Here is a 14,043-nt window from a genome sequence, read left to right on the forward strand (position 1 = left end):
AGTCACCTGAGAGGGACAAACCTGTTTGTACCTGTGCATTACTGTACCTTCAAATAAACAGTAATCTGCAATCTGGGTCCCATCACGTGCCAATGCCAGTCTTAACGGCAGACCTGTCTGTCTGGAACTGAATTCACCACAGCCATAACCAACTCTACTGTGTGTTACAGTAAAGCTCACTGCTTTTACCAACTACATTTAACCAGAGCTGGGTCGATAAAATCGATTCTCCTATTCTCATTTTATTCTGTAAAGATCGATTCGTACGTGCTCGCATACGAAGTCGCGTCATCGAATTCATGCATGCGCGCGTGGTGTAAAGCTACCAAACAACGAACATGGCGTCAGACCGTAAGCATTGCTTACTGTCCGACGATGTTCATTACCATGGTAATATCCCTGGAGAAGGTGGATTGCTCCGTCATGTTTTAGGAACAAGCTGCTGACCCAGTTGATGAAATTAGAATGTAGCAATGTCTTATACCTGATTGTTGTGGAGAAAACACTGAGTAGTGACCAAAAGAAATGAATTCAAGGGTACGAGCAACTAAAATAAGGCACAGAGCACAGAGTAGAACCACTCCTGCTCCACTAACATGAACCAGTATTGGTTATCCGGGAGGTGCCTCCTGGATGCGTCTCTGTAGTATGGGATAAGAGCCAGAACGTGCTAAGGAGATTTTATCTCATCAGGCCCAGGAACACCTCAAGATACCCAGGAATACCTGGAGGAATTGGCTGAGAAGGCTGGCATTTGGTCTAACTTGCTAAACTTGTTGTGGAAAGTCAATGGATGAACAACGAACATCTAAAAATCTATTTCTGTGGTCTTGCTAGCACTAAAAAGCATCCTGGTTTCCATGACTAAACATCCTTCAATTAGAGACCACACCATTTTATTTGGGTCCAAAACCAGAGTTTCAAACAGTGATGAGAATCCCAAAATGGGGAAAGCAGACATGGGTTTTGCTGAGTCGGCCTGTGGTGGGTTCAAACAGGCATCGTGCGGGGATACAGTGGCTATAAATGTAACATGCAAGTGAAATTATTGAGTCCTGGCCTGTGAGACCATGATAACAGGCTTTCACTTTGGCTGCCAGTTGCTCTTGGCTTGGTTTTATGTGAGACTGTTTTCAGGTCTTTTTTAAAAACAGCAGGGTTTGCATTAAGGATAATCGAACATCTGAAACTGGTTAAATAGTTACTCTTAACTTAACTTCACTTATGTGGACAGATGTCTTTGGGACCACATTAAATTAAAAAAAAAAACTTTCTGTTTTCTTGGTCATCAGTCATTGTGTGTTCAGCCCTGTACACTGAGGGCCCTGTCAATCTCTTCTTCTACTTCTTAAAGTTGCAGCTAAACTGGAAAAAGTGGCAGCATTCTTATAAATCTGAAGCAAAAAAAAAAAAAGCCCAGATTATCACAAGCTGCTAAAAAACATTTTGCCTTCCTCATCAAATATATAATAGTCCAGTCTGGCCACACTGGGTTCCATTTGTCTCCCCAAGAAACACCCCTTTTCATCAAACTGACAAATAATGTATTGTGATGCACTGCTGTAGGAGAACGTTGTGACTTATTACAACAAATGACTTCGTGTTTCACAATGCAGAGTGATTTTTTTTCCTTCCCCATCTTCATCTGTCCCCATCTGTTCTCTCTTTTCTTACACCAAGCAACATCTTAATTTTGTCAACTGTCACAAGCTGAACTGTAACTTAACGTTGTGGGTTTTGGGCAACGGATTTATGGCAGATACCATAAATGACGAAGGCCTCTGGGTCTCTAAATCTGGTCTCCAGTGAGTCAAGCTGAGTGACGGGCAGCTTCCCCCTGAAAAACCACACTTATGATTAAAGGATGAGAAGAAGTCAGTGTCATTTACAGTCATTTTAAATATTTATTTATATGTTTATTGATGAAAACTGGTGAAAATTATTTGATGATGATCTCTTCTTTTGTGACAAAAAAAAACTACACTTAAATACAAAGTAACCTTTGAAAGTAAGAGCTATAACAAGATGTCTTTCATTTTTTTTGGCAATGAAAGGAAAATTAATAATAATAATTAAAACAAGGACAAGTGGATAAGTTTTGATGTAACTAACTCCAGGTTTGTAAAACAGTTTTCTCTGCTGTTCAGAAGGTGATTTAGCTGATTTACCTGAACTATTATTAATAAGAGAGACACCTTGCAAATTTTTGTGTCTGTCAGTAATGTTACCTGAAGCTAGCTGTTCTTGGAAGGAACAGGTTTATGGACTAAATTCATCTGTAGTGCAGTGAGAATTGGACAAGAGGACTAATAACAATACAAACAATAATAATATTACAGCTAGTGACAGTCAGACTAGTAATAGGACTAATGATAATAATGAATGAGACTAATTATGGGGGCAGTAGGTGGTCCACAGATCCAGATCCAGATTCTACAGCTCTGAGGGCAGGTGAACCTGCCTCATCAGTAAGACATTAGCATGTCCTTTTTGGTGCCACTCAGCAGTGGGTTCAGAGTTAATGAGGAAGTACACATGAAGGACGTGGTCAGAATGCTGATTCACATATATTGACAAACTGCTTATTACAGTGCGGAACCTGAGATCCCTCACCCATTCAAGCACCAGGACCCATGTGACCCCTGGGGGCTCACAAGATGGCCAGGTGTCAATGACACCCATGAACCCCCACAAGGGGTTAAATACCCAGGACTCCCCACCAGTCAGTTAGAGGTGAAGACGACTTCTGGATAAGATGTTAAACCCCTCACCCTTTAGAACCTCAAACAAGTCCACTTGCCTTTCGTATAGAACTTTGAAATACCAGGACCTGGATGACTGAGAATCTGCAAAACTTCTTACCTCATGATTCATCAGCATAGAATCTCCCAGTCTGGACTCTGAGTCATTAGGGAACTACCAAATAATGACTCATTTACTGAGGTTATTCCTGAATCGTTCCTCTCTCGTTCTTTGATAACTGTGCACAGTTTTGTGCATCATATTGTTAAAAGTGTTACCTTAGTCTCATCTGTGGGGGCTCTGATGCATTTGACCCACAGTGTCACTTTGAGGCCAGTCTGGTGATTTAATCGACAACAGCCCACTAAACACTTGGAATAAATACGCAGTAATGATGATATAACACATTTAAATTATCTCCATCACGTCATTAAACCCTGCAGATTCGAGAAGTGGTTTGACTCATGGCCATCCACCGTGTTTATCTTGATGAAATCATATGTAAGTGACACGAGACTGCGACGAAATAACCACAGACCACAGCTCAGCCTTTCTGTCTATTTACAGTGGTTTACCAACCAAGCAATAGTGTCTCTTCTTCAAATGCATTATGGGGGCATCCGTTGAACACACACACCACCTCTGTCTGGCTGCAGATTTGTGGTGCTGTGTGTTCCTGTTGTGTCACTCTGCAGCATCCTGACAACAAACAAACAAACAATCTGATATCCTAAGGAACCATCACTAAAGGTTTTATTAGGCACACCTGCCCATTCAATGGAAGGTGCAATCAGCCAATAATGTGGCAGCAGAACATAGAATCCTGCAGATACAGGTCAGGAGCTTCAGTTCATGTTCATATCAAACATCAGAATAAACATATTAGCATGCTAACACACATAGATGTAGTATATATACATAGTATATGCACATGCACAACTGGACTTCCACAGACGCAACCACTGTCCCCCAACACCAGTGAACATCCAGGGAATGGACATTGAGAGAATGGACTCTTACAGGTACCTGGGTGTCCACCTAAACAATAAACTGGACTGGATTGATAACACTAACTCCCTATACAAGAAGGGTCAGAGCAGGCTCTACCTTCTTAGGAGACTCAGGTCCTTTGGAGTGCAGGGGGCTCTCCTCAGGTCCTTCTTTGACTCTGTTGTGGCATCAGCCGTTTTCTATGGTGTGGTCTGCTGGAGCAGCAGCATCTCTGCGGCGGACAGGAAGAGACTGGACAAACTGATCAGGAAGACCAGCTCAGTCCTGGGTTGCTCCCTCGACGCAGTGCAGGTGGTGGGACAGAGGAGGATGGTAGCAAAGCTATCATCAAAGATGGTGAATGAGTCCCACCCCATGCAGGACACAATGATAGCACTGAGCAGCTCCTTCAGTTGCTTCACCCCAAGACAGTGAAGGAGCGTTATTGCAGGTCCTTCCTTCCTGCTGCCGTTCGATTGTACAACCAACTGTGCTGAGCAAACCACATGCATACAAACCACATGCACACACTCACATTTCTAGACTTAATTTTGGTGCAATATGTACAGCATTCTTTCCCTTTACTGCTCAAACTGTGTACATGTCATTCTGGTCATTTTTGTTTATAGTATTTCTCTAAAGGTAAAGGGGTCTTTATATTTTTGATCTTTTGTATATTCTGAGTGCCTGTATCTTACTGTATCTTCCTCTTTGCTGCTGTTATGTATGTAATTTCCCCATTGTGGGACTATTAAAGGTGTATGTTATCTTATCTTATATTTTTATTTATACATTTAGATTCTGCAAGTCACACACTGCACACGGTGTATTTTCTTGTATAGTACACATATATGCATACACTCTATAACTTTGCCTGCAAAAGGAGCTGACGCAGCAGTGATCGTCCACTGATCCACTGTGCAGCACTGTCTGTACACGGAGGAGGAGGAGGAGGCCAATCGGAAGGGAACCCTTACCTGTGGCAGCATCACAAAAGTCAACATCTGGATAAGTTGTTCAGGAAATGAGCGCTGCAGGCAGATGAAGTTCAGACTGAGATCCCTGGCAACAATCACAAAAGGTGTCTTTGGAGAAAAACAAGGATCAGCGTTTGATGAAAAGAACACGTTTGCCAAGGAGGGGGGGTCTGCTTTGAGGTTGTGTGGCAGACAGTGATACAGGAAACATTGTAAAGGTAGAGGGAAAAATGGATTCCACTAAATATTAGATCAAAAGATCTGAAATCAGTCAAACAAGTGAAAAGAAGCTGGGGTGGAGGCAGCCTACTTTTTTTTTTTTTTACATGCCACAATTACTGTTATTCTAAGTTCATTTATTAGATTTTACTGCATAAACATGTAAAGAAATTGTCATTATTTGAAGTCTTGAGCTGTAGGGATGGTATTTACTGATTAACACTTAAAAAAAAATCAGCAAATGTCATTTTCCCAGCGGTGCCTCAACTGTACTCGAGCACTTCCTTTCCAGATCAAATAAACTTGCTGTGACCCCGAAGAAACAACAGAACTGGGTCATGATGTGTTTCAGTCTCCATAAACAAATGAATCCCGTCACTGGACGATAGCTCTTTGAGAATTTTGTGCTCTGACTCTGCGTTTAACTTTGTGAACTTCAGACCATTTCATCTTTTTTTTGCCCCCTGTGTGTGTTTTCCTGGAAGAGGCAGAGACAGCAGCCAAAGCTCGGCAGTCTTCTTCCAGTAATGAGATTTAACCTGACTGACTAAACAGAATGTTGCAATTAATTTTTGTGTTAGAGTTTTCTTTTACTGCAACTGTAAGGCTCATAGTATTAAGCAGAGAGGTGCATGCTGGGTGAACAAGGCCAACCATTAGTCAGAGATATCATATTCTAACACATCTCTAAGTCTTTTGAAACAGGTCATAACCCAGAGATAATACTGTCGCTAAAGAAAAACCTCTATCAGCAATTCAGCAGTACACAGTAGATGGGACAGGATACATGTAGAGCTGACTGACTTTTGACTTGTGAAATTAAATAAGGGCTGAACTGCTTAAACTTTATTCGAATGACAGCAAAAAGTGCCTGAAAGATTCTTACTGCAAAAAAACAAACAGCCTCAGGGATACAAAGTGCTGCCGTGCACAAATTACTGCAGAAAACACTGGGTATGTCGTGTTAATACTCACAAAAATAAATCAATTATTACCAAATCCAGTGACGCACACATTTCCCAGAAGCAAAGCACACACCCGTCTGACACTGTAACCTCCAGCCCTGCATGTGTGACATGAATAACGCAAACCACATGATGGCAGCCAAGACTTTACAGAGACAGTCGAGTGTTTAAGATTCCTCTGTCTCTGGATGACAACACAGCTGACCGCTAGTTAGCTGAGTGTTCTGCTTAGTTCTGCTTCTAATTAGGAGGCAAAATATGCTTAAGTGGGAGATCCTGGCTAAAGCTCCACAAAAAGAACGGAAGATTATGCTTGATGATGATAAGCTTAATGAGATTTCAGGAGCTTCGGACACAGCATTTCTCTCCAACAGTCCTCTCCAAAACCATGAGCAGCTTGACCCTGATATCAAGCCCTGATATCAATCAGTTTAACCTGTGGTTAAAGGAGTAAGACAACAAGCAGTCTTGTTTTTTTTTTTTTGCTACACATTCTCACTCTTGGCTTGGAGTCAGTTTTTTTTTGACTGTACCCTTTAGCGTTATTTTTCGACGGTAAGGGTTAAGCTTAGGATGTCACCACAAAGCTTGACTTGGTGTCCTCTGCATTAAAAGGTGACGCCATCGTGTTCTGACCAAGCATTATTGTATGCAAAGCGAGTTGGATTGTGTTTTTTTTCCTGGAAGTTCCATTGAGTTGAATTAGTCTGCAGAGTACCGTTAATAATGTAGCGTCATGCTAGTATAAATGGATACAAACTCAGTGATTTAAAATTTTTATTTAAGCTAAAACCAAAAAAAGTACTTTGTTTAATGGTATTTTGTTGAAATTATCGTATGCAAAGCGAGTTGGATTGTGTGTTTTGTGTTTTTTTCTGGAAGCGCTGATGAGTTGAATTAGCCTGCAGAAGTACGGTTAATAATGCAGCGTCGTGCTAGCATAAATGAATACAAACTGCTCAGTGATTTAAAATTCAAATTTAAGCTAAAACCAAAAAAAGTAGCTTGTTTAATAGGGTTTTGTTGAAATTGTTACATTTCAAACCAACTTTGGTATGTACTTTTTAGATGTGTATCCTATGTTCAAAGGTAATTTTACTTGTTGCATTCATGGTGATCCGTTAATTGCTTTAATGTTCTTATTTCTTATATGTTCTCCTGTATTTTCAGTCGTAATTGTATGTTGAGAGATAGAGAAATTAATTCCACTTAAATCAGTAATGGTCTCCCTTAATGATTCCACATAAAGTTGTACATTTTTGTCAGAACACTGAAAATTCTGAGAGATTCCCTATACGCAATAGAGTTGTGAGATTGTGTTTTGAGGATATGCTCTGTGATGATTTATCTGATTTATTGTGTGCTGTATGTGCAGATTGTTTTTTTTTTTTTTACTTTAACCCATGGTTAAAGTTGTGGAATGGCTACTGTTTGTTGAGGTTTGGGAAAAGAGAGTGGTTGTGATTAAAATAAGTACTTCCTTAGATTAAAAAAAAATTCATGTGAAGTTTCGCTTTGGTGAACGTTGACACAGCAAACCCAAAGCCAAACAGACTTGACAAGCGCTGACGCTTCAGGGAATGACTGGAAAAGAAGAAGAAGAAGTGGACAAAATGGCGGAAGCCACCACAGTAGCTGTATTGCACCATGAGACTTTGTTTAACCTTCCTCTGCCAGAGTATAAACTGCTCTCTCCTGACTGAAAGTCCTGTGCTTTGTCCATTCACCCCAACCTCCTCCTGACACTGACCACAACCCCAAACTTCCTCTTTTGCTCCCGTAATGTACATGTACAACCACTAGAGGTCACCTGACAATACATGTAAATATAAAAACTGCTGAACTGGGCCCAGAGGCTCCCTCCACAACATATCTGCTTTACTGCTTATTTTTCAAAGCAGCAGACAATAAACTGAACTGGTCCCAGGGAGCAGCTGGAGGGTATTTACAGTACAGTATTTAAATCTGAGAATAACGGTGTATTTTCTTCACAAAAGAATACATTAAAATATCTGTAATCAATCTCCATTGTCATTACAACTGATTCCGTCAATTCTCTGATTGAAAAAAGTTTAACCTTTATTAATATAGTATGTAGTATATGAACAAAATATTTTCCACAACAGTCTTGAAAGAGGAAACTGTAGAATAACCGTGAGAAAGAAAAACAAAGAAAACACTGGAAGCAGGAAACGATCAATTTCTCTTATAGCCGAAAAGACCCAAGTTGACTCATATTTCCTGAGGTTGACTCAGAAAGTTCTCTCTGTTTTTGTTTTAGCTGCCTCACAGTGTACAGCTAAAGAGTGGACTTTTAAAATGATTAAACCTCAAAACTAACTGTGAAGTAGAGATGGGTGACAGCACCATCGTTAGCCCCGCAGGAGAAACACTGTGCGGTGTGGTATTATTTCTCAGCTGAGCTATAACCAAGACGCCATCTTATAGTTTCATTTCTGTGGAAATGTTTTCATATTGCAGATGATGAGCAAAGGCGTTCAAGGTTGTAGGTTAAAAAAAAAATGAGAGTCATGTACAGGACTTGTGGATTTCTCCTTTTTATAGATGAGAAGTAATGAAGACTTCTTGTCTATTTGAAGACCTTATTTGCAAGAAAGTGCCTTTGCTCAGGCATTGGTGAGGGAAGACACCTGACTCTTTAACACCTCTGTACAATCAGAGTGGACTCAGTGTCTCTGTTGTCCCAGTAACTAAAAAAAACACTGACAGTGTCACATCACAGATTACCTGTGTTGACATGGTTACCCATCCACCCCAGTGTCCTCTGAACGTGGACTTTGTCGCTCAAGATTCAAGATTTTTTTAAATTGAAATTTCCACGTGTACACGGCAAAACAAAATGATCAACACTAATAAAAATAAAGAAACTAACTAATAGATAATGACTACTAAAGGTAATAAGCAAGAATAATAGGCTTAAAAATAAAAATGTTAAAAAATAAGTTAGATCTAAAAAAAAAAAAAAAAAAAAAAAAAAAAAAAACCTGAGCTGATCCTTTTGTTCATGATATTAAGTTAATCCGCCTTTTCAACAAACGTTAAACTAGTTTCTTGTTGTTAAAGGGGGCAAACTCAGAAGAGGACCCAAATGCAGAAACCCCAAGACGAACAGAAATAATGTCTTTTATTTTAAAACTCAAAATCACTGGAACGAGACCAGGGCCAGGAAATCAAAGCTCAAGCAACCAAAAGTCATTCCCTGATGGAGAAAAACCAAACACGAGTCCCACAAAACTCAGGAGTTATTACTTGAGGTCAAACAAAAAAAAAGGGAAATCCAGGACAAGTCCAGGAGGTAATGTAGGCAGAGGAGCAACAGGCAACAGGTGAAACCAGTTAGGGCAGGGCAGGCAATGAAAAAAGGAGGGAAACCAGACAAAGACCGGAAGTAGACTGAGCCAAGATACATGAGACCTAGGCCTTCAAAATAAAACCAACCATCAGAAACCAAAACAAGAGTGACGAGATTTCCTGGACAATACTGAAAATGCAGAGTAACATTTCTACATTAGTATTTCAGAAACTGGATGAACATTTCAGCTTCTTTTTCAGTACACGTACTTTTTTCTTTTCTTTTTTTTTTTTTTTTGCCGTAACCATCAATTTAACCCAAAATATTGGGTTAAACTACCAGAAACTGATTTAAACATGATGAAAAAAATGTGGATGGGTGGGTGTGTCCTGCATTGGCTGAAGCAGTGATGTAGCAATCACTTCCTCACTGAAACCAACTAACCTACTAACAACTTGGACTCGCTTCAAATCAGATGTGAGTTTGACTGTGTGAGATCTGCTCAATCACAACTCTCCTCTTCAATGTGTTGTGTTTGTGTGTTGAAACACTGCGTAAATTTTCACTGCAAAAAAAAAAAAAAAAAAAAAAAAATAGAGATATTTTGCTGCATGTACGGATAAAAACAGGAAACTTACGTTTTATTAAAACGTCAATGTAGAATTTTGATAAGACGCTCAGAGCTAGCTGAAAATGTGGGCATGGAAATTGCTTTTTGACATCGTATTCATTCTTCGCCACTATCTCACCGTTTTGGTTTTTATGTGGAGTCACTTTTTCTGTGGTTTAACAGAGGAACAGCACACACACACACGCACACACACACACACTTGCAACCACAAAAGGGTATTTTTCAGAAGTGCAGCACAAACCAGTTCCTTTAAGAGGTGTGACCGACTAACTGCTGTAGTGATGGAGCCTCGATGTCTGACCTCTGATGCGTCGCCTGTATTTCCTCAGATCATTTACATGCATATTCTTACAAACATTCAACAAACACAGGAAACCACAGACACAAGAACTGAGCATACTTCTCTATCATATGTATCTGTTTCTTAAAACTTGCAGACACGAGCAAAAGCAGAAGGTAAAGCTCAACAAGCAGCTCCCGCCCTTTTGTTGAGAGGCACCTCGAGTTTACTTCTGTTTCTCTTCATCGCTTCCTATGGGTTTCTTCACTCCCACCCTGAAGCTGAGTGAAAAGCTGAACCGTGACAGCGATATTTCCGCTTCTGAAATGAATCCAATTTAACCAAATGACTGATAAAATCTGATGTAAGTGAAAATGGGGGTGATGATGCTGCACAGTCACACGCTCAAATTAGTTTCTACTAATGTATAGAACAATATATTCATGACAGATGTCTAAGCTTCCTCTTCCTCCCATTCCACAAACTTACCTCAGACAACTTACTTGCCCTTCAAATGCAGTTAGTTTCAAAGGAGCGAGAGACTAGCTCTGACTTTTAGAGAAATACATAGACAAGCCCCTAAATATATCTGTGATCGTTTAACTCCATACTCCTTGGGTCGATCATTCAGGTCTAGATGTGACCTTGCGTTCCAGTCCGTCGGTCCTCGTTTGTGCAACTCTTTGTGATTTTCATCTGTGAAAAGTGCTATAGAAACAAATACATTTACAACCCAGCTTTGTAACCCTGGTTAATGATGTCCATGTTGGACAGTTGAATCTGAGTCTGCATTGTCTTCAAGGTCAAGGTAAATCACACACAAAAAGCAGATCCACAGAATTCACTTTGGGTTTATTTGTTGGAGAAGTTAGCTGAATATCCAGAAAACAACCATATTAGAAAAAAAAAACTGACATTATTGCAGGTTTAAATATCTTGTGAATTTTGGTATAAAACCTTTCAGGTCGCCGTGTTCACTGATTACAGTTACGAGTTCTCTCATTTTAGCATGATCCGTTACATTAGCGCCTTATCTGTGAATTATTCATTAGACTGTAAAACACCCTTTGACTCTCGTAAGCTCATTTGAAGCAATATCAAAGAGCTACTGCTCCAGGGTGCTGATGCGCTGAGCCCTGAGAACTCACAGTCTTGTTCTGATTTGTTCTAATCGGAGTCTAATCATCTTGTGCCTGCTGATAAGAGATGATGAAAACATCACTATCTATTATATTTTTGAATCTAAGTATCTGATCACAGGAAGACGGTTTGTGTTATGGTGAATTTTCAAAATAATGTCTTGAGGGTTAAGACTTGGTTTCAAGGTTAGGGTTAGAATTGGGTTTTAGTTTGGGTTAGGCATTCAGTTCAGATGGCTGAGGTAAGGGGCTAGGGAATGCATTATGTCAATGAGTGTCCTCACAAGGATATAAATACAATTGTGTGTTACAATGTGTGTGTGTGTGTGTGTGTGTGTGTGTATTCTGCTCACCTGTGGCAAATCACCTCATCAACCACGCCCTCAGCCAGCAGAGCAAAGACCCCGTTTCTTCACTCACCTGCTTCCTGGACACCTGGTCTGGTCTAATTACAATGAACCACCTTTGGCTGAACCCTATCTGTCCCGTGTCTGAGTCCTACTTTTAGAGTTCTTGCCTGTTTTCTAATTATTAACTCACCAAGATGACTTGCAATGCGTCTCTGAGGTCAAACAAACATATCCAAGACATTTCCTTCCTCATAAAGCCTTTGCAAAGCATTTTTTTTTTTTGTCAGAAACCTACTACTACATTTTTACTGCCTTTGTTGGCACATCAGTGCATTTCACACACACACACACACACACAATAATCTTTAAACCAAGTCATTTTCATTATCATTATTACAAATAGGGAGCCAAGTGAGGTCAGTTTTATTTATATATTTGCCTCGGTTCACCACCAACCGCTTCAGGTTTCTCACCTTCATAAACACCTGCTGACAAAACCAGCTCTGATTATTGGCAGCTCTGTTTTGAGATTTTGAGGTTATTAAAACATACATAAAATTGGGTGCAGTAAATAAAAAATAAAAAAAAAACTCTACACTCTTGTGTTTATTGTACCATGTCTGAATTAAATTGTTAAACTATCAAAAAAAACTGCTGGAGTCATGGTTCCTGTCTAAGCCCTGTTTCTTTTGAGCCTCCTGTCTCTGTTTCCTCTCCATTAGCCCACCAGATGTCCTTACACTTTCCTCCCTGTCCCAGTCACCTGACTACCAGATCCACCTTCTCGTGCTCTCCCCATCCCCATTTCCCCTTAATCCCAGCTGGTACTTGAAACCGAGCTCCTTGCCGGATCGTGAAAGTTCTTGGTGGACTTCTTGGTGTCTAATCCACGGAGTTGAACACGCTTGGTTTGCAGCACTGAACGGTCTCAGCAGTGAGAGCGCGTACAGCTGCGGTAAGCCAGTAACCACATGCACTGCACACAGCTAAACTCTGTGACACAGTTCTCAAGTGACTTTGTAGCAGTATGTAAGGCTGCAATGCGTCCAGCTTTCGTATATGACTGTCAGTCAGACATAAGAAAGCTGAAACAGTCTTTTTCATTTTGGACTTAAAAGCATATTATTATTTTCTGGAGGCAATACAAACCAATGCAGACCTGGTATATGTAGGACTTTGTGTGTGCGTGTGTGTGCGTGTGTTTCATTTTTTTTTGAAAGAGGGTAGAGGATGACGAGTGGAGAGTGTCGTGCCATATTGCTTCTTGTTTTAGACCACGATGAATGAACCTTCACCCTAAAAGTATTCTGGTTTAGTTTCTCTCTGCTCCTCTTTTGTTTACTCAGATGAACAGAAACCAGCACTGGGGCTCAGTGTGCGCTCGATGATGTGAGAAGAGGAACGAAATGGGCTGGCCTAACCACATAGAGAGTGTCAGACACAGCTCGGGTGGAAAAACGTGAAGCGCCTGCAGGAAGGCAACCATGCTGGCTGAGGTTAAGGTGAGCCTGACATACCTTTCATGCTGTTGACACTTATGGTGTACGGCGTAAGTTGTGGTTTGAAAGCAGATGCTGCCATCTTAGTTTAAAAAAACAAAAAAAAAAAAAAAAAAACACATATTGCACTGTGACAAAAACATGTTATACTAGACTACTGTCTGTCTGTGTGTCTTTGTTTGAGGTGCTTTATTGGCATGAATTTAGCCACATACACAACAAAGAACAAGTAAATAACATCAAGAATGATATGTGAATTAATTATGTATTTACAGTATATTGTGTGTGTGTGTGTGTGTGTGTGTCTCAGATTGTGGCAAGCAGAAAAGCAGAAAGTATTTTGAACTTTAAGACGTCATGTAGTTCATTGAAATGTGGAATTAGTATATTGGAATAATTAATATTTCACTGAACGACTGATTCATTCAGTGGAGGTGTATCTCTGTCTCAGCCTCGCCAGTGGAACAGAGACCACATGTTGTGTTGAGCTCTTTGAGTTACCATGAATTTTTTTTTTTGTGGTTCCTGATATCTGGTGGTCAGATATCTCTGACCCTGATGACAGCTCACAGACATGCTGCCACGTCATAATCTCTGTTTAGGGACAGATAACATCCTGATCAACTTTGGTTTTTAGTTTATTCTTGAATGGATCCCATACTTCACTAACATATAGTTCAGTGGGTGGGATAACACTATCAAATATTTTCAGCCAGATTTTAATTGGAATTTGGAAGTTGGCCAGTTGGCTCTGGCTCTTACATGCTATGCCCTGGTTGACTGAGAATCCTTTGTTTTTAAAGGTGCCTGGGGTTTGTTGCCAAGAGAGTTCTAAGCAGAACCCATTTTAGCACTGTTAGAAGAAATGTTTCTCATGATTCCTCATGTGGAGCTTGAGTGTAGCAAAAAGCAGAATTTAGAAAAGATTTATTAAATCT

Source organism: Toxotes jaculatrix, chromosome 23 (genome assembly GCF_017976425.1).
Source record: "Toxotes jaculatrix isolate fToxJac2 chromosome 23, fToxJac2.pri, whole genome shotgun sequence".
NCBI lineage: Eukaryota > Metazoa > Chordata > Actinopteri > Toxotidae > Toxotes > Toxotes jaculatrix.